Here is a 16,837-nt window from a genome sequence, read left to right as displayed (position 1 = left end):
GTGATAGGGGGAAGCCTCTGGGTGGCTGGGCAGGGGGTACCCTAGTCAGGTTGGTGGGTTGTGGAGGTTTGGGGTTTTGGGGGTGCTGCTTCTGATATGCCCATCCCTGAGGCTATGGGTCCTGGAGGTGGGTATCGCTGGGGGCCTGGTGGCTGCAGAACAGTGGGGGTGGGTGTCTCTTGGGGGGGCGGGACAGAGGGTTAGAGGGAGCCTGGTTCTGTACCAGGGGCTCTGTCTCTGCTTCCCCTGCTGGTTCCTGGTTTTGTTGTCATGCCCAGTGCACAGAGCTGGAGGAGAGGGTCCCTGGCACTAGGTCAGGGCATGCCAGGGAAGCAGAGTGAGGGGTCCCACTGTAAAGTATCAGGGGGTCACACTAGGCAGAGGAGGGTGTCCCAGGCAAATGTCAGGGTAGATCGTTCTGGAGGGTGGGGAAGTTCCTAGGCAGGCAGTGAGGGACTGAGTTCCCAGTGGGGGGGGGGGTCCCTTGAGGGGCTCCCTGGCTGCTGGGGGCTCTTGGTGGGGGGAAACCTTTGGGATTCCCAACCTGGCATTTATGGTCTGATGGGGGTTCTCTGGCCGGTGGGGCTTTGAGGGGTATCTGGGGTCCCTGGCCAGGGACTCTGGGGACTGCGTCCCAGGGAATATCTGATGGGCCCCTGGCTGGGGGGTGTCTGGGGCCCCTGGCTGGGGGGTCTGGGCTCTGGGTACTAGGGGGTGTCTGGGGGCTGCTGCTAACCATGATCCTTCTCTCTGGTCGACTTGTGGCAGAGTCCTGGCTCCAAGCACTGCCCGGCATTCCCCAGTCACGTGCCTTGTCACAGTGATAAATTTCTGTCCACGTAGCAAACACTGTTAGTGTGAAATCACAGATTTTGCTTTTCTCCTCTTTTGAAAACTGCAGGAACTTTCGGTTCCGTTTGGAAAATTTGTGCCCCCAGTCCTTGTCCTAGATCTGCGGGGGTGAGGGAGGTGGGAAGGGAGTCAGCACTGCCACACGATGGTCATTTCCACAGCATCTGGACTCATTCTTTCTGAAATCTGGTGTGATTGAGACCATTGTTAATCCAGAGTCACTGTATGGAAAGACAAGGAGTGATTCCAGATGGACAGTGGGGCAAATGAGATCAGCAATTCTCCCTGTGAGGAGGGGCTCCCATTAGCTGCTCTCCACAGAGAGCTAAAGGAGGGAAGCTGCTCTAACGCTCTATCCCTCTCTACTCAGGATATTGGGGTTCAGCTTCCTGTGTCAGAGACTGCAGCCTCCATTGTGATCTGGGAGACCAGGCTTGGCAGCTGCTGCTCTCCCAGTGGGGCTCTGTGCTGGGAAGTGACCTTAATTAAAGCTTCTTCTCTGCCCGGCCCAGGGGATGACTTTCTGCAGCTGGTCCTAGCCCCCTAGGGCAGCCCTGGGCCCTGTTACTACTAAATTCTGAGCCAGCGTCTCCAGGTAACTGAAAGACCTCCGGGAATGTCCTAGGGTCTGGCAAGAAAGTGACTCTGCACAAACAACCCCACCTCATTTCTCCTCCCATTAGCAGTTCCCAGGAGGAAATCCAGCCATGGGAGAGCAAAGCCCCCAGGAATGGGACTGTCCCAGCCAGAGGGGCAGGGAGAGAGGACAGGGGAAGGAGAGACTGAAAGGGGCAGTGGGAGAAATGAATGTGGGGGAGAGATTTCCAGCTCTTTAGTCCACCCAGACACATGTATTGCTGCATCCTGGGGCAGAACCACTTTCCAGGGAACAAAACAAGGATCAGACAGAGCAAAAGCCAGTTCCTGACTCCATATTCTCCCTGCTGGGGTGTGGCTGCCGTGGGGTCAGTGTCTGAGGGAATCCCCCACAGTGACTGCTTTGGTTCTGCTCTTTTCTAGCCTTGTGTTCAGAGAAGGGGTGAGAGGAGAGAGAAGGGAGGTTAAAAATGTGTCTGTGGACTTAGCCTGGCAGGAGGGGCCAGGTCTAAATTGTAATAAACAGATTGAACATTTCCCAGCATGACAGAATCTAGGGTGTCTGTCTGCAGGGAAAGGGCCTGGGGGAATTGTGATGTGAAATTATCTAAAACCGGTTCTGAAACGCCCACAACTGCCCTTCTCCCCCAGACAGGCTGAAGAATGACGTCCATATTTTGCTCCAGCTCATCCCAGCCTGGCGTGGGACAGGGAAGAGAAATGGCTGCAGTGGAGTCAGTCCAGGTAGAGATTATTGGGGGGTTGCTGGTGGGTTCCTGCTGGAGGAAAGGGAGAGCAAATACACCAGAGGTGGGAAGGTTTGCAGAGTCTGGTTTGGAGGTTGGAGCGGGGCAGGAAATTCACAGCGTGGGGAAAGGAGGTGGCCAGGGTGTGGCAGACCTGCTGAGAGTTATTTACTAAGTGGCCTAGATTCTAGGAACAGACCCAGGAGGGTTGGAGGTGGAAATGCCCTAATTTGTGAAGAGAGAAAATAACCCACCTACATGGAGCTAGTCAAACTGACCAGACTCCTACTGCTGGAGCCTGACCTCACTAACCAGCAGCTGCTGTGAGATATGAAGGGGACACCCATGAGTCAGGCTTATTGGAGCTGCCTCTCCCTTCATATCCCGCTCCTCACAATGAGGAGGGTGTTGAGCGTCCTACCAGCGAGCTCTCCCTGGACCCTGCTAGGGGCTCCATCTCCTGTATCAGTCAGTGGCTAGTAGGGGGGTGATGGATCTGCTGGGAGAGACAAGGGGCTCTCTCTTCATCCCCTCACCCTGGCATTTGCTGGATACTCTGAGCCAGGTCGAGGTGGGACTCTCCTGACTACGATCAACCCAGAGCTTCCATTTGATTCACTCCTCTCTGCCACAAATAGTGGGGCTGTGAGTGGGGCAGCAAGTCCTTAGTGTTGGACTCTTGCTCTTTCAGGGGCCGGTGACCTTCGAGGAGGTGGCTATGTATTTCACCAGGGAAGAGTGGGCTCTGCTGGACCCCACTCAGAGAGCCCTCTACTGGGATGTCATGCAGGAGAACTATGAGACTGTGACCTCGCTGGATAAGGTTTCCTGTCCCTTCTGTTCTTGGAAGGGGAAATGAAGAGTGAAGGTTCACGCCACCCCCACAATGCCATCTGTACCCTGTCCTGTTTCAGCATCACCCCAATAGGCCAGTGACACACATACTACCAGAGACCCTCCTCTGCTGCAGAACACTTTGGGAACAGAGCACAGGAGCGGTATTGCACAGTGTCAAATATCTCCTGTTTGCTCAAGTGAAACTGGGGGTTAGGTCTGGCATAACTGTCCCATACTCCTAATCATTTTTGTTGCCCTTTTCTGAACCTTTTCCAATTCCAATATATCTATTTTTGAGATGGGGTGACATGTGCATGCAGTATTCAAGATGTGGGTGTATCATGGATTTATTTGCTATTTTTACAAATATGATCTATGAGATATTCTGTCATATCTATCCCTTTCTTAATTATTTCCTACATTGTTCACTTTTTTCACTGCTGCTGCACATTGAGTGGATGTTTTCAGAGAACTATCCACAGTGACTCCAAGATCCATCTCTTGAGTGGAAACAACTAATTTAGACCCCATCATTTTGTATGTATAGTTGGGATTGTGTTTTCCAGTGGGCTGCACTATGTGCTATGGTGTCATCTAGCACTGCTGAGATCCTGCATTCAGTAATATACTTGCCCTTCCTGTTCCCTTTCTCCACCGAACCCCGCCAGCCCAAGCTTCCTGTTCCCAGCTTCCCCAGGACTCTCGCACTGTCTCTGAACCTCTCTGTCAGCAAGAAGCAGTGCCAGGGACACTTGCCCTCTGTCTGGAGTCTTCGATTTCTGGGACATGGATTTACTTTCTCTGTGTTGTAAGAGACTCTGTCATAATGAGTGTCTGTGACGTTACCCAGAGTACAATCTGGACTGTTAAATAGCTGTGTCCCCTCAGTTCTCCAACCTGGGGTGCCTTTTCCACTGTTCTCCCGCGAGAACAGCCCCTCTTGGCCAATTAACACACAGTCTCCAGCACTTAACTCACTCCCAGCTACACAGTATTGAGTGCTGCTAGACAGCCACTCTTGAATTACACCTCAGGTGAAAACCAGCAAATTCTCAAGTGCCCAACTTTCCTCCAGAAATGTGCATCTTGCACTGTCCAGCACGCTACTGAACGACCCAAGCTCATATGAAGTCTGTCATTTCATCAGTGGAAAATGACATGCACCAGCTGGTTATCCCAAACAGAGTTTCCAACACACTTCAATCCACACATACGGGTTAGATGAACAATAAACCAAGACTGTTCTCTACCAAAAACTAAAACTAGGCCCAGTCCATGAAAGGGGAACTCCCAGGAGAGACTGTATAAAGGCTGGAACATGAAACAGCTTTGTAAACCTGAGACTGCTGCCTTGGGGACAATGACAGGGAGAATCCCCCAAAGTGACTCCTTTGTTTCTGCTCTTCTCTGGCCTCCGATTGTTCCTTCCAAAGTGGAGTACTTTGCACTTGTCTCTACTGAATTTCATCCTATTTACTTCAGATCATTTCTCCAGTTTGTCCAGATCATTTTGAATTTTAATCCAATCCTCCAAAGCACTTACAACCCCTCCCAACTTGGTGTTTTCCGCAAACTTCATACGTGTAAGAGAGAGACTGTTACTGGGAGGGTTTCCCCATGTGTCAGAGGGTTATACCCTGGTGGGAGGGCGCTAGGCCTGTACTGGAATAAGGTCACTCTGTGCTTCACAGTGTGCCAGAACCTAGAATGTGCATTAGCAGGGGAAAAGCTGGGGGGAAATCGGCTTGTGGAATGGACAAGAGCCTAGTCTGAATTCTCACACCTTTCCCTTTTCACCTCGGCAGGCCAGAGAATAACATCCAAGTTTCGCTTCAGATCATCTCGTCCTCCCAGAGGGAAAGAAATGACTGCAATGGAGCTGGCTCAGGTAAAAGATTATCATCGTGGTGGGCTCTGCTTGGAGGTTGAGGAGCAGTAAATGCATAGGAGGGTGGGAATTGCTAGAAGTGGTGGGAAGCAGGAAATATCTCGGGTGGAGAAAGGGAGGGGACAGCATGTGACAAACCTGTTGAGACTTCTGTAGTGTAGGGCGTGATGGGTTGTCACCCCCAGGGGGCAGTTTGTGGAGCTTCTGGGAACTGCTGTGTCCTCTAACCCTCACGCTGGGCTGGCCCTTCTCACACTGCTTTGCTGGAGATTTCGCCAGCCTCTCCAGGGCCTTTTATCACCCAACACGACAGCAGGTGGTGCCATGCAGCCAACTAAGCTACCTGAGTGCTTTACCTAAGCCACTCAAGGACAGATAGAAGACAAGAGCCAATTTCCCACTCCCCAACCTTGCACACTTGCTGTAGTATAAATCCAGAATGATACCATCTTACAGTGCACAGAGATCTCTATAATGTAAGCTCATTAATATAGTTCCCCTTCCCCTCGATATGGGACAGATGTGCACAACAAGCTGAGATTTTCCCCAGACACTTCACTCAAAAATACGCTGGTTAAGATAAAACATCAAACAAGTTTATTAACTGCAGAAAGGTAGATTAAGCGATTATAAGTGATAACAAACAGATCAAAGCAGTTTATTTAGCAAATAACCAAAACTCAGACTAAGCCTAAGATACTAGATGGATAGAATTTGAATTAGCAATTTCTCACCCTGACTGATGGTACAAGCAGTCCCCCAAGTTTCCATACACAAGCTAGAAATCTCTTGATACTGGGAGCAGCACTTCCCCCACATCCGTTTTTGTTTCTCAGGTGTTTGCAGGAGTTCTCTTGTGTGGGGAATGAGGCCAAGAGATGATGTCACACCCCACCTTATGTAGCTTTTCCATATGGTGGGAACCTTTTGTTCCAAACGCAGTTCCTAGTCCAGTTTGTGGAAAAATACAGGTTCTGAAATGGAGTTTAGTGTCATGTGGTCTGGTCACAGGCCCTACTGAGTCATAGTAGCCATGACTCATAGGCTGGCTGAAACATTCACAGGAGGGATAAGCTCTTCCACAGTCCATTGTCTTTGTTGAGCCATCAGCACTGTCTGGCTTCTTCATTGTTGTACCTGAAAGGCTCGTTGTGGGTATTACCCAGAGTAAGCACATTTGAAATACAGATACAGAGTCAATATCCATAACTTTAGATATGAACAAAACATGTGCACACAAATAGGATAATCATATTCAGCAAATCGGATGTTGTCCAGTGATACCACACGAGGCATCTTGTACAAAATAGATCATAATTATGTCCTAATCATATTATAATCATACCACTATGATGAAGATGGGGGTGTAGTGTCAGATAGGTCCTAATTTCAAGGCACAGGAGTTGGGAATGGAACTTGCCCTCTTTGTGGAACAGGAAATAACCCTCCTGCCAGGGCTGGGACAACTTCCCAGACTTCCAGTGATGGAGCCTGAATCTACTGTCATTTCATTAATTACCACCAACCCCAATCTTTGTGGCAACTGTAAACTTTATCAGTGATGATTTTGTACTCTATTCTAAGTCATGGATAAGAATGTTAAATAGCACAGGGCCAAGAACCAATCCCTGCAGGAACCTGCTAGAAAGAAATCCACTCAACCATGGTTCCCCATTTACTATCAGAGTTTTTAATCTATTTAATGTATGCCGTGTTTATTTTGTATCATTGTAGTTTTTTTAGCAAAAATATTGTGCTGATCAAGTCATGTGTCTTACAGAAGTTTAGGTATATTACATCAATACTATTAGCTGCAACCAAACTTTTGATCTCATTTAATAAGGATATCCCGTTAGTTTGATAGGCTCTATTTTATCTAAACCTTTGTTAATGGGCACTACAATTCTGACCTTCTAACTTCTATTCTTTACTATTGACTTCCCCTTTCTTCCAAATATTTTATTTGGAGAGTGCTGGGATTCCTGCCAGGGAGCCACTATCAGGGTCCATAGACAGCCCCATCTCCTATATTAAGCTCTGGCTAGTAGCTATGTGATAAATGTGAAGACCCTGCTTCTGTCTGTCAGATGGGAGACACAAAGGTTCTCTCTTTCTACCCTCTGATGCCTCCTGGCTGCTGTAAGCAAGGTGGTGTGGGACTCTGTTAACATGTGCCTTCCAGAGCTTCCATTTCCCTGGTGCTGCTGTTCCGTGAATAATGGGGTTGTGAGTGGGTCAGCGGGTACTGAGTGTTGGACTCTTGCTCTTTCAGGGGCTGGTGACCTTCGAGGAGGTGGCTGTGTATTTCTCCAGGAAAGAAGGGACTCTGCTGGACCCCACTCAGAGAGCCCTCTACAGGGATGTCATGCAGGAGAACTATGAGACGGTGGTCTTGCTGGGTAAGGAATACTGTCCGTTCTGTTCTTGGAAGGGGAAATGAAGAGTGAAAGTTCATGCCACCCCCACAATGTCATCTGTACCCTGTCCTGTTTCAGCATCACCCCACTAGGCCAGTAACACACATACTATCGGAGACCCTCCTCTGCTGCAGAACACTTTGGGAACAGAGCACAGGAGCAGTATCACACAATGTCAAATATCTCCTCTTTACTCAAGTAAAACTAAGGGGTTAGATCCAGCATAATGAACAGAAGCTTCCTACCCCCAGCCTTCTCTCAAACCCTGAGCCTTCTCTACCCAAACCAGAATGTGCTTGGGGTGTAACAAGCAGGCGGCTGAAGTCAGAGCTGCCGGTCCAGGGTTACTTATCGTAGAAACACTCAATGCGTCCTTGAACACTGGCTGGGAGTATCCAGACAGGGGATCTCCAGCAGCAGAACACTGAATCTCAGCCAGGATTACAGATGACACAACTCCTCACTGATCTAGATTGTACCCCAGCATGTGAAAATGGCCTAGGTTGGTAGTGACATTTCTTGAGACATGGAGAGTCTTGCTTCCATATCACCAGGTGTAATAAAAATAACAGGAAAGGCCAAATATGGAAAACGGATTGTTCAGCTTGCTTTTGACCTTTATCATCTTTTGCAATATATTCCAAATAAGGAAATTAATGTGCAACATATGTGTCATTGTTTGTGGTTTTAAGCTATAAAAGGCTTGTTTGATTTTTAGCTCTGGGACAGTATTCCAATAGCTGTCGCCCCCTGCGTGCTTTTAACCAAGAAAAGAGCCTCAGGCTGAGCTGATTCAAATATTAATCCTGTGGTAATTTTCCACAACAGCCTCAATAGGTCCCTGTGATGGAATGTAAGGCTTCATCTAGACTACCCACCGTATTGGTAGGTTAAAATAGATTGCTCAGGGATCGATATATCGCGTCTCATCTAGACGCCATATATCGATCCCCGAGCACGCTTATATCGATTCCAGAACTCCACCAACCCCAACGGAGTTGCTGATTCAACAGGGGGAGCCGCGGACATCAATCTCACGCGGTGAGGATGGATGAGTAATCCAATCTTAGATATTCGACTTCAGCTACATTATTCACGTAGCTGAAGTTGCGTATATAAGATCGATTCCCCCCCGTAGTGTAGACCAGCCCTTAATGTCTTCACACCTTCCCCATGCAAGAGAATGGCTATTTGACCACCTGTTTGCCTTGCTGTCTCTGAGGAACTGGTCTGGGGGTGTTCCCCAGAACTATAACTTTTTCAGTAATATCATACTGTAAAATCTCACAATTTTACATACAGTGTTACTACACATTATAACAGGAGGATAATATTCAGTAGGTTATGCGTTTTCTAATGATACCTCACAAGCCATACTGGGTACAAAATTGATCATAATTTTCTAGAAGAGTGAACACAGGGGGATAGACTGACACCGTGTCTGTGTGTGTGTTCCCAGCAGATATGTGGGTATTTCAATCCCTCATAAGCACAATGTTTGGCATCTCCAAGGACCTGGGGAACTGGTCCTGGGAATTCACTAGTTTAGCAAGTGTGAGACTGCATGAAATTGTGAGACACTTTGGTATTAATAATAAAATAATATAATCTGATAAAATTGCAATGAATCATGCTAGGTATGCCATGTAAAGTGTCAGTGAAAATGTTATGATTTGCCAAGTATGATAATTTTGTTTCTATGTTTCTATCACCTTTGTATTGTGAGTTACAGATATGTAGGGCATATCTGTATTTCCAGACTTGTGCAGTTTTTCTGGGTGACACCCCCAGACATATTGGCATCAACACTGCTTAGCCTGTTTGATGGCCCATTGAGGGTCATCAGCTGTACAATGAGCCCATGGACCAAGGGGATACACCTATTGAGTCAGCAGGACATGCTGGGGTATGCCTGTGTAATGAAACCTCCAAAGCTTTTCCATGCCATGTGTTGTGAAGCTTGTGTTTGGGACACAGGAAGTACAAGCCACATGGCAAAAGGAATATAAAGCGCAGCTGCGTCATCTCCATCTTGTCTTCAATCCCCCTTCCTACCTCTGGAGCAACTTCTCTACAAACTGAACCCTGGAACAAAGGACTGAATGACCCATCCAAGCTGTGGATGCGTTCCAGACAGACTTTCAAGCCAGCAACTCACCAATACTGCTAAGAACCTGATCTATCCATTTTGGAATGTATCTGACTGCTTTTCCATTTAACTTCTTTCTGTCTTTCTTTCTTTCTTTTAAACCTTTAATTTAGATGCTAAAGAATTGTCTGGAAGGATGGAATTTAACTTCATTCTTTCATTCGTTCTTTCTTCTAAACGTTTAGTTTAACTGCTAAAGGATTGGCTGGCAGCATGATATTTTGGATGATATCCAAACCTATAGTGACTGGGTAATGTGGCTGACCTTCCACCTACCCACTTCCTGGATCCAATTAGGATCACTCTCCTGCTGCCCTCTGGCCATGCTGTATCACAGTAAGCAGAGTTTTTAAATAACCTCTCACTGTACGGGACCTAGTTGCTGATTAGGAGTCAGAGAACTGTCATGCAATAAAGGGGGCCGTGTGATTTCTTTTTTCAGAGTCTCGTTAACCAGTGTGTGGGATCAGAAGCACAGTTTGTGACTGGTCAGTGAGTTTAACTTCAGTGTTAACCACCAGTTTGGGGAGCATCTGCTCTCCCTTTTTCAGCCTGCTCTGACCTTGGCATTTTCAGTGAGGACTGCCCCAGGCACACCAGGTCACACTAAGCACTGAAGATAAATTAATAGAATGTTTTCTATGATCAGGTTTTATTAAATCAGCTGAACTCCTTTGTTTTCTTTCATCTGAGCAGGGTTTCTGGTTTTCCAACGTGATGTGATCTTCCAGCTGGAACAAGGGGAAGAGCCATGGGTCCCAGAGCTCCGGGGTTCAGAGGAAAGAGAGATCCTGAGATCTCCCCGCACAGATGAGGAAACATTAAACCAACTCAGAATCTGCAAGTGCCTGAAGGAAACATCTGGGATGCCCTACAAAGCTCTTGGGAAGTCTCTCAGTTCATTATTGTCCATAGCAGGGGTCGCATCTGCAGGGTAAATATAGCTCAAGGCTTCCTATAGATCCTAGCAGACACCGGGCAGTAGCTTTCTCCTTTCCCCCTGTGAAGTTGGATGGGATGTGAAGGCTGAATTGATCCCCTCCTCTCTTCTGTTGGGAGGAGCTGAGTCCCTGATTTTTATTTGACCTCTCTCCAGCACTTGTTTTGGTTTGGCCTTCCCCTTTCCATCCCTGTTTGAGGTTTCTGTCTCTATCACAGCAGGTGATGCAATGACGTGTGAGAAAGAGGAGCAGAATTCTCAGCAGGGAAATGTTGAGCAAGTGGATAAACACAGAGCATTATCACAAAGAATGAAAAGGAATGTGTCCAGCAGTCACGAGCAGGGACGATCCTGTGAGGTTCAGCACAGACCAGAAAAAGAGCAGGGAAACCAGCCAGGGGAGAAAATGGATAAATTTATTTCCTGTCAGAGAACTCAGAAGGGCCTTAAGGAAACCAGAATACAGCAGGAAATCTGCAGGGAAAAGCATAAAAATACATGCGCTGAGTGTGGGAAAAGCTTCATTTACAGATCACGCCTTTCTCAACATCAGAGGATCCACACAGAGGAGAGGCCCTATGAATGCCGGGAGTGTGGGAAATGCTTCAGTCGCTGCTCAAACCTTATTACCCATCAGAGAATCCACAGAGGGGACAGGCCCTACGAATGCCGTGAGCGTGGGAAAACCTTCTATTGCAGCTCACACCTTATTAGGCATCAGAGAATCCACACAAGCGAGAGGCCCAGCGAATGCCGTCAACCTGCCTGCACAACTCGTAAAGCGGCGAGGGCCACATTACTCTAAAGAAAACAGCTAAGGGCGGAAACGCCCCGGCCCTGCGGAACCACCCCACGTCAGGACTTCCCGGCCCGGTGGAAACACCCCGCCCAGCCCTGCAGAAACAAGCCCTCCTTCCCCAGCATCGCCCCTCCAAAACAGCTGTGGGTCAAAAAGGACGGTTGAGGGTGGGGAGGTGATACTTGATTTTAAATCAACCAGGGGCTCCCAGCTGAAGAGGTGGCTGGGAGCCGTCAGAGTCAAATTAAAGGGCCCGGGGCTCGGTTGCTGGGGGAACCTGGAGCTATGTGCGGTTGGGGCAGCGATTTAAAGGGCCCAGAGCTGCTGCTGAGAGGAGCCTGAGCCCTTGAAATCCCAACCCCACTCCATCCGCTGGAGTTGTGGCCGGGATTAAAAGGGCTCTGGGCTGCCTGCAGCCGCAGGGATCTCTGATCCCTTTTGAATCCCGGCAGCGGCTGAGATTTAAGGACTCTGGGCTGCCCGTGGTGGCAGAGAAGTGATTGAGGATGTCACCTTAAACCAGTGGTCCCCAAACATTTCACACTGTGCCCTCTTATCCATGACTGTGGCCCCTCGGAAGCCACGGTCGAGAACTGGGGCTGGGAGTGGGGCTCTAGCTTGCTGGGGAGAGGGGTGTGGACAGTGGTAAAGGGGTCGACGCCGGGCTGGGAGCCAGAGTCTCAGGCTGAGGGTGGGGTTGGAGAAGAGCTGGGACAGAGTGCTGCTGAGTAGTGCTCCCTCCCTGCCCTCCATAGGGGCTGGCTCAGGCCCTAAGGTGTCTACCCCTCCATCAGGATGCAATAGGTATGTTCTGCTGCCCTTCACTCATACAGGAAGGAGAATAACATTTCATTTCACTCAATCCTAAAGTGATTGGTAACCCACCACCATTCCAAACTGGTCATTTTGGGCAAGCGGCCCCATCATGCTGCATACCTAGGCAGAATAGGTGTGTCTATGCAAACACGGTCTGCTCCTGAAGTCTTTCCCCCAGTTCCTCACTAGATGTGAGTGGGGAGCTCATTCAGCCCCTGCTTACGCTTAGTATTTAAAAACTCCATCATATCCCTATCTCTGCCGGCCTTAAATATCTCTTCCTGTCCATTTCCTGACAGCTCAGGTGAGGTGACCTAGTGGTTAAGGTGATGGACTACTAATCCATTGTGCTCTGCACGCGCAGGTTTGAATTCCATCCTCATTGGAGGCATTTAGTCTTCACCCCTCCTTTTTAGACAACCATCTCCCCCTTTGGTACAATAACAGCTCTAGCAATGTTGCTTCCTACAAACAAAAAGCTTCTGAGAAATTCAGACCCCCTATTGCTTTAAAGAAAATGTCTAAATCCCACATTTCTAAAATGTTTTTCTCTAGTCCTGTATTTCTTAGCTTTTCTCTCAGAAGGTAACATCCTCATAATCTTCCCCCAAACACCCTGGGACTTGCCCAAATTCTTAAAATACCCTCATCCTGAGCAAGGCCTCAACAGTGAACCAGAGCTAGTGTCTAGGCCAAGGTGTTCTGAAGGAGGCAACTCAAACATTTTCTCTCTGCTTCCCTTGGCAAAATCTGACTGGGAAAAGAAAATCCCCCAAACTGAAAATTTTCTGCTGAAAAAACCAATACTAGTCTGTTTGGAGACTTTGGTTTGAATGTATTATTATTATTCTCTTCTGATTTCTGAATCAGTTTTATCATCCAGGTGTGTTTCCAGCTGTTGAGTTGTGGGGAGAGAGGCCAAATCATGATGTCTCTACCGCTCTTTCATAGTTCTTTCCAACTTTCTAGAAAGCTCCTTTGCTAGGATGTGAGTCAAGCAGTGCCCAGTGTTGCTGTGTTATCTCGGAGAAGTCTGCATTGTACACGATTCCTGGGATAGTCCTTGGGAGTGTGGATCCCTTTAATGGGCCAGCAGCGAGTTTGGTTCCTCCATTGTCACACCAGAAAGGCTGGTGGTGGGCATTTCCCAACCTCATAACATATCTCAGTAACACACACAGAGCGAACTTCATAACTTGCCAACCAGTGCTACACACACAGTCCAATACAATATTAGTGTTCAACAGACCAAGACTTCTTAAATGATACCTCACCAGGCAGACTTTGTACAACCCGTATCATCATTATACGAGAGTGGTGAATATGGGGCTTCAAGGTGCTGCTTTGAGCACAGCGTGCCACACCTGGGCTGACATTGCACTGGAGACGTACCCGTACAGTCCATTTCTCCTGGGATAAAGATGGAAGCATGGCTGGCCTGGGTCATCTGACTTGGGCTCATGGAGCTAAAGCTGAGGGGCTAAAAGCTGTGGTGCAGATATTTGTGTTCACGCTAAAGCCTGGGTTCAGAAACCCTCACCCTCCTGGGGTCTCAGAGGTTGGGCTCAAGCCCATCTGTCTGCACTGTAATTTTATAGTCTTGCAGCCCAAGCCCCATAACCCCGACTCAGCTGGCCAGGCTTTGAGACAGGTGCCCTTCGTGTTTTAATCACAGTGTAGACATAACATTAGGATACATCTACAGTGGAATGAAACACCATGGCTGGCCCATGTCAGATTAATCAGGGTCATGCGGCTTGGTCTGTGAAGTTGCATTGTACGTATCTCGGCTCAGGCTCTGTACCCTGCTCTAGGAGCCGAGAAGGTTGGGAGGGAGTTTAGCGAGTGGAAATGGTAAAGCCGCAGTGAAGTATTACCCTGGACTCATGGCATTTCTCCATCGGTCTGTCTGCTTTGGGAGAGGGACATAAACATGTCCTGCTGCAGTCGTTATTTCAAAGGGTGGGTTAGGATTTTCTTTCTCAAACACGGTGCACAAAGTAGGACTCAATCCTCAGTGTAAATAAACAAGCTACCAACACATCAGGGATTCCAATAACAGCAGCAGGTTTTCTCTGGGCACTGAGATTTTTCAAGGAGTTGGTGGCTCCTTTCTTTCCTCATCCTGGAGTAAACTCAGCTTTTTATTCCATCATTGATGATTCATGGAATAACAGCAGCAACCTGAAGAAAGAGGAGAGGGAATATCTCACTGCCAGGGTTGAAGGTGGCCACGTCCCCTCTGTTTGACCATTGCCATTGCAGGAGAGAAGGTTTCAGTGGAATTGAGTGTCCTGGCTCAGACAAGTGACACAGGAAGATTTTACTGTTCATGGATCCATGCAAAGGAAATTGTGTCTCTGTGTGAAAATGGGGAGGGAAATGAAACACCCACATGGTGGCATCTAAGGCAGAAGGGACCCCTATAGGATTAGAAGAGAATAAATTCTCAAGCAACATGTTTCTTACTTTGCCCATCTGTCAATTTTGATGATTATCAATGGAAATATTTTGTCATTGGGTTGTGTGTTTACACAGAAATTGACATTTTCTAACAAGTAAGTAATTCTTCCAAGCCTGCCTCGTCTGCCGGTGCTGAGTTTAGAAGGACAGAGTAACTCTTCCCCGTCCCCATTCCAGGCCTGGGGTCTACATGCTGCCCACTTTCCGCAATGTTGGGATCCATCCCTGATCTCCCCTCGGACCTCTGCTCCCCACCTCAACTTCTGGGATCCCCTCCCCACACTGTCCAAATGCCATGCTTCTAGGATCCCTCCCCCTTACCCTTCCAAGCAAAAGCTCTGCATTATTCCCACACTGGCAATTGAACCCCAGGCCACCTGGGTGAAAGCCAGGAATCCAGATCACTAGACCACATGGGACTGGGGTTGTGTTATTGATCTACTAAGCCAACCCCTCATGAGAGCAGCAGCGCCACCGAGCAGGGATTGCACACAGGGCTGCATTAATCCTTCAGGTGCTGAGGTTTTCCCTCTGTCCATTCCCAGTGCCTGTGATCAGGAAATAGACATCAGGACTCCCAGGTGCTGCACAGACCATAACTGAGATCAGAACCCAACATTGCGCTAGGTGCTGTACAATCCCTGGGCAACACTGGGACACCCAGGGTGTTCCCCTCAATATCCGTGAGCCTCTGCTGCCCAACTTCTTCTGACTCCCTCTGGCTCACCCACCCCCCGCAATAAACCCACCTTTCCAAACAGTCCTCCTTTCCCTGCCCCCTAATTTTGCTTGCACACCCTGAGACCATCTCCTCTCTTCCTCCCGCCCCTCCCCCCGAGGTGAGCAGAGATGGAGGCTCCTTCAGCCAGCAGAGTCAGCCCCAGCGACTCGCCCAGGGGCAGTGTTTGCAGACACAGAGAGGGAGCAGCTGGGAGCAGGGGGTGCTGGGAAGAAGGAGGCAGGAAAACAAAGCCCAGAGCCCGGGGGAAGGGCAGCTGCTGGGGCGGGGCAGCTCCTGGGGGCGGGGCTCTGGCACAGGCAAGGGGCGGGGCAGCTCCTGGGGGAGGGGCTCTGGCACAGGCCAGGGTCGGGGCAGCTCCTGGGGGAGGGGCTCTGGCACAGGCCAGGGGCGGGGCATCTCCTGGGGGCGGGGCTCCGGCACAGACCGGGGAGGAGCAGCTCCTGGGGGCGGCGCTCTGGCACAGCCCGGGGGCACGGCAGCTCCTGGGGGCGGGGCTCTGGCTTAGCTCAGGGGTGGGGCAGCTACTAGGGGTGGGGCTCTCGCTCAGCTCGGGGGCGGGGCAGCTCCTGGAGGCGGGGCTCTGGTACAGCACAGGGGTGTGGCAGCTCCTGGAGGCGGGGCTCTGGCACATTGTGATGCGGAGCCCGGGCTGAGCAGCTGCTCCCTAGTTCTCCACGTGCTACCAGCAGCACTGGAGCTGCCCAAGCCGGAGAGGAGCCGCTGTTCTCAGCTGCAGCCAGAATCTGCCCCCAGCCCCGCTGGGATCCAGGTGGGAACAGATACTGGGGCCCGGGGGTTCCCCTTGGTATGGCTGGCGGGGAGCAGGAGGGGAGGGGAGAAGCCGGAGCTGCAGGCAGGGGAAGGGTGGGGGGACAGGCGGGGGGTTGGACGGTCTCTGTGCAGCCAGGAAAGTCCAGGAGGAGAGTGTGTGTGTGAGTGTCCAGGGCATAGGCGTGCGCGTGGGTGAGCCCCGGCACCCCAATGCCCTGAACTCCGGCTAGGGAGGCTGCTCCTCCCCCTCCCGTGGAGGCTCCGGGGGAAGGGGAGGAGGCTGCTGTGGCTGCAGGCGGGTGTTCAGCCCCCCCAGGAATGACCCGCTGTCGGCAGCTTGTGGTGCCTCCTCCGCTGTGCTTTTCCCTGGGGGCAGCCTGCGCGCAGCTGCGATCAGCTGTTTGCTGGGCAGGATCCACTCAACTGCTCCCCCCTCCCTCCTCCTGCAGGGGCTGAGTAAGTCTCCCCACAAACAGCCTCAGGGGTCGGGGTGGGCGGGGGATGTGGGGCCAGCAGCAGCACAGCCCGCCCCTCTCCCTGGGGCTGCCCCACATTTCTCGGGGTGATGGCTCTGCCATGGCCTCCGCATGAATCGCTGCTCCCCACCCGCCAGGCTCAGCTCCAGCCACAGGAGCATCCGGTGCCCCAGGGAGCCCAGCTAGGCTGGGGCTGGTGGCAAAGGGAGGTTAGGGGGAGGGGAAGCTCCAGAAAGCGGCAGAAGCCGTGTGGGCGGGGGAGGGGAGAGAAGCCGAGCTGGAGTCGGGGAGGAGAAGCCCCGGACTGGACTGGAGCCACGCTGTGGAGGGGCAGGGGGGAGGAG

The 16,837-nt window shown here is 50.3% G+C and overlaps 1 protein-coding gene across 3 annotated transcripts in view; it reads left to right on the top strand.

The window, feature by feature from the left end:
• Positions 1 to 2,099: 2,099 nt before the first annotated feature.
• Positions 2,100 to 16,837, top strand: part of LOC127055902 (zinc finger protein 707-like) — a 673,013-nt gene continuing 658,275 nt past the window's right edge. Inside the window, exons 1-3 of one of the 3 annotated variants that reach the window (XR_007775637.1) lie at positions 2,100 to 2,193; positions 7,193 to 7,319; positions 10,183 to 10,202. The gene's annotated coding sequence lies outside the window, so the exon portion shown is untranslated. Of the gene's footprint in view, positions 2,194 to 2,886; positions 3,008 to 7,192; positions 7,320 to 10,182; positions 10,203 to 16,837 lie in introns of those variants that run through there. The other 2 variants (XR_007775636.1, XM_050963444.1) reach the window with 2 other exon arrangements.

This window comes from Gopherus flavomarginatus, chromosome 7, assembly GCF_025201925.1.
Source record: "Gopherus flavomarginatus isolate rGopFla2 chromosome 7, rGopFla2.mat.asm, whole genome shotgun sequence".
In the NCBI taxonomy this organism is placed as follows: domain Eukaryota; kingdom Metazoa; phylum Chordata; order Testudines; family Testudinidae; genus Gopherus; species Gopherus flavomarginatus.
The sequence above is the reverse complement of the archived record's forward strand: the minus strand, read 5'-3'. Positions and strand labels throughout refer to the sequence as shown.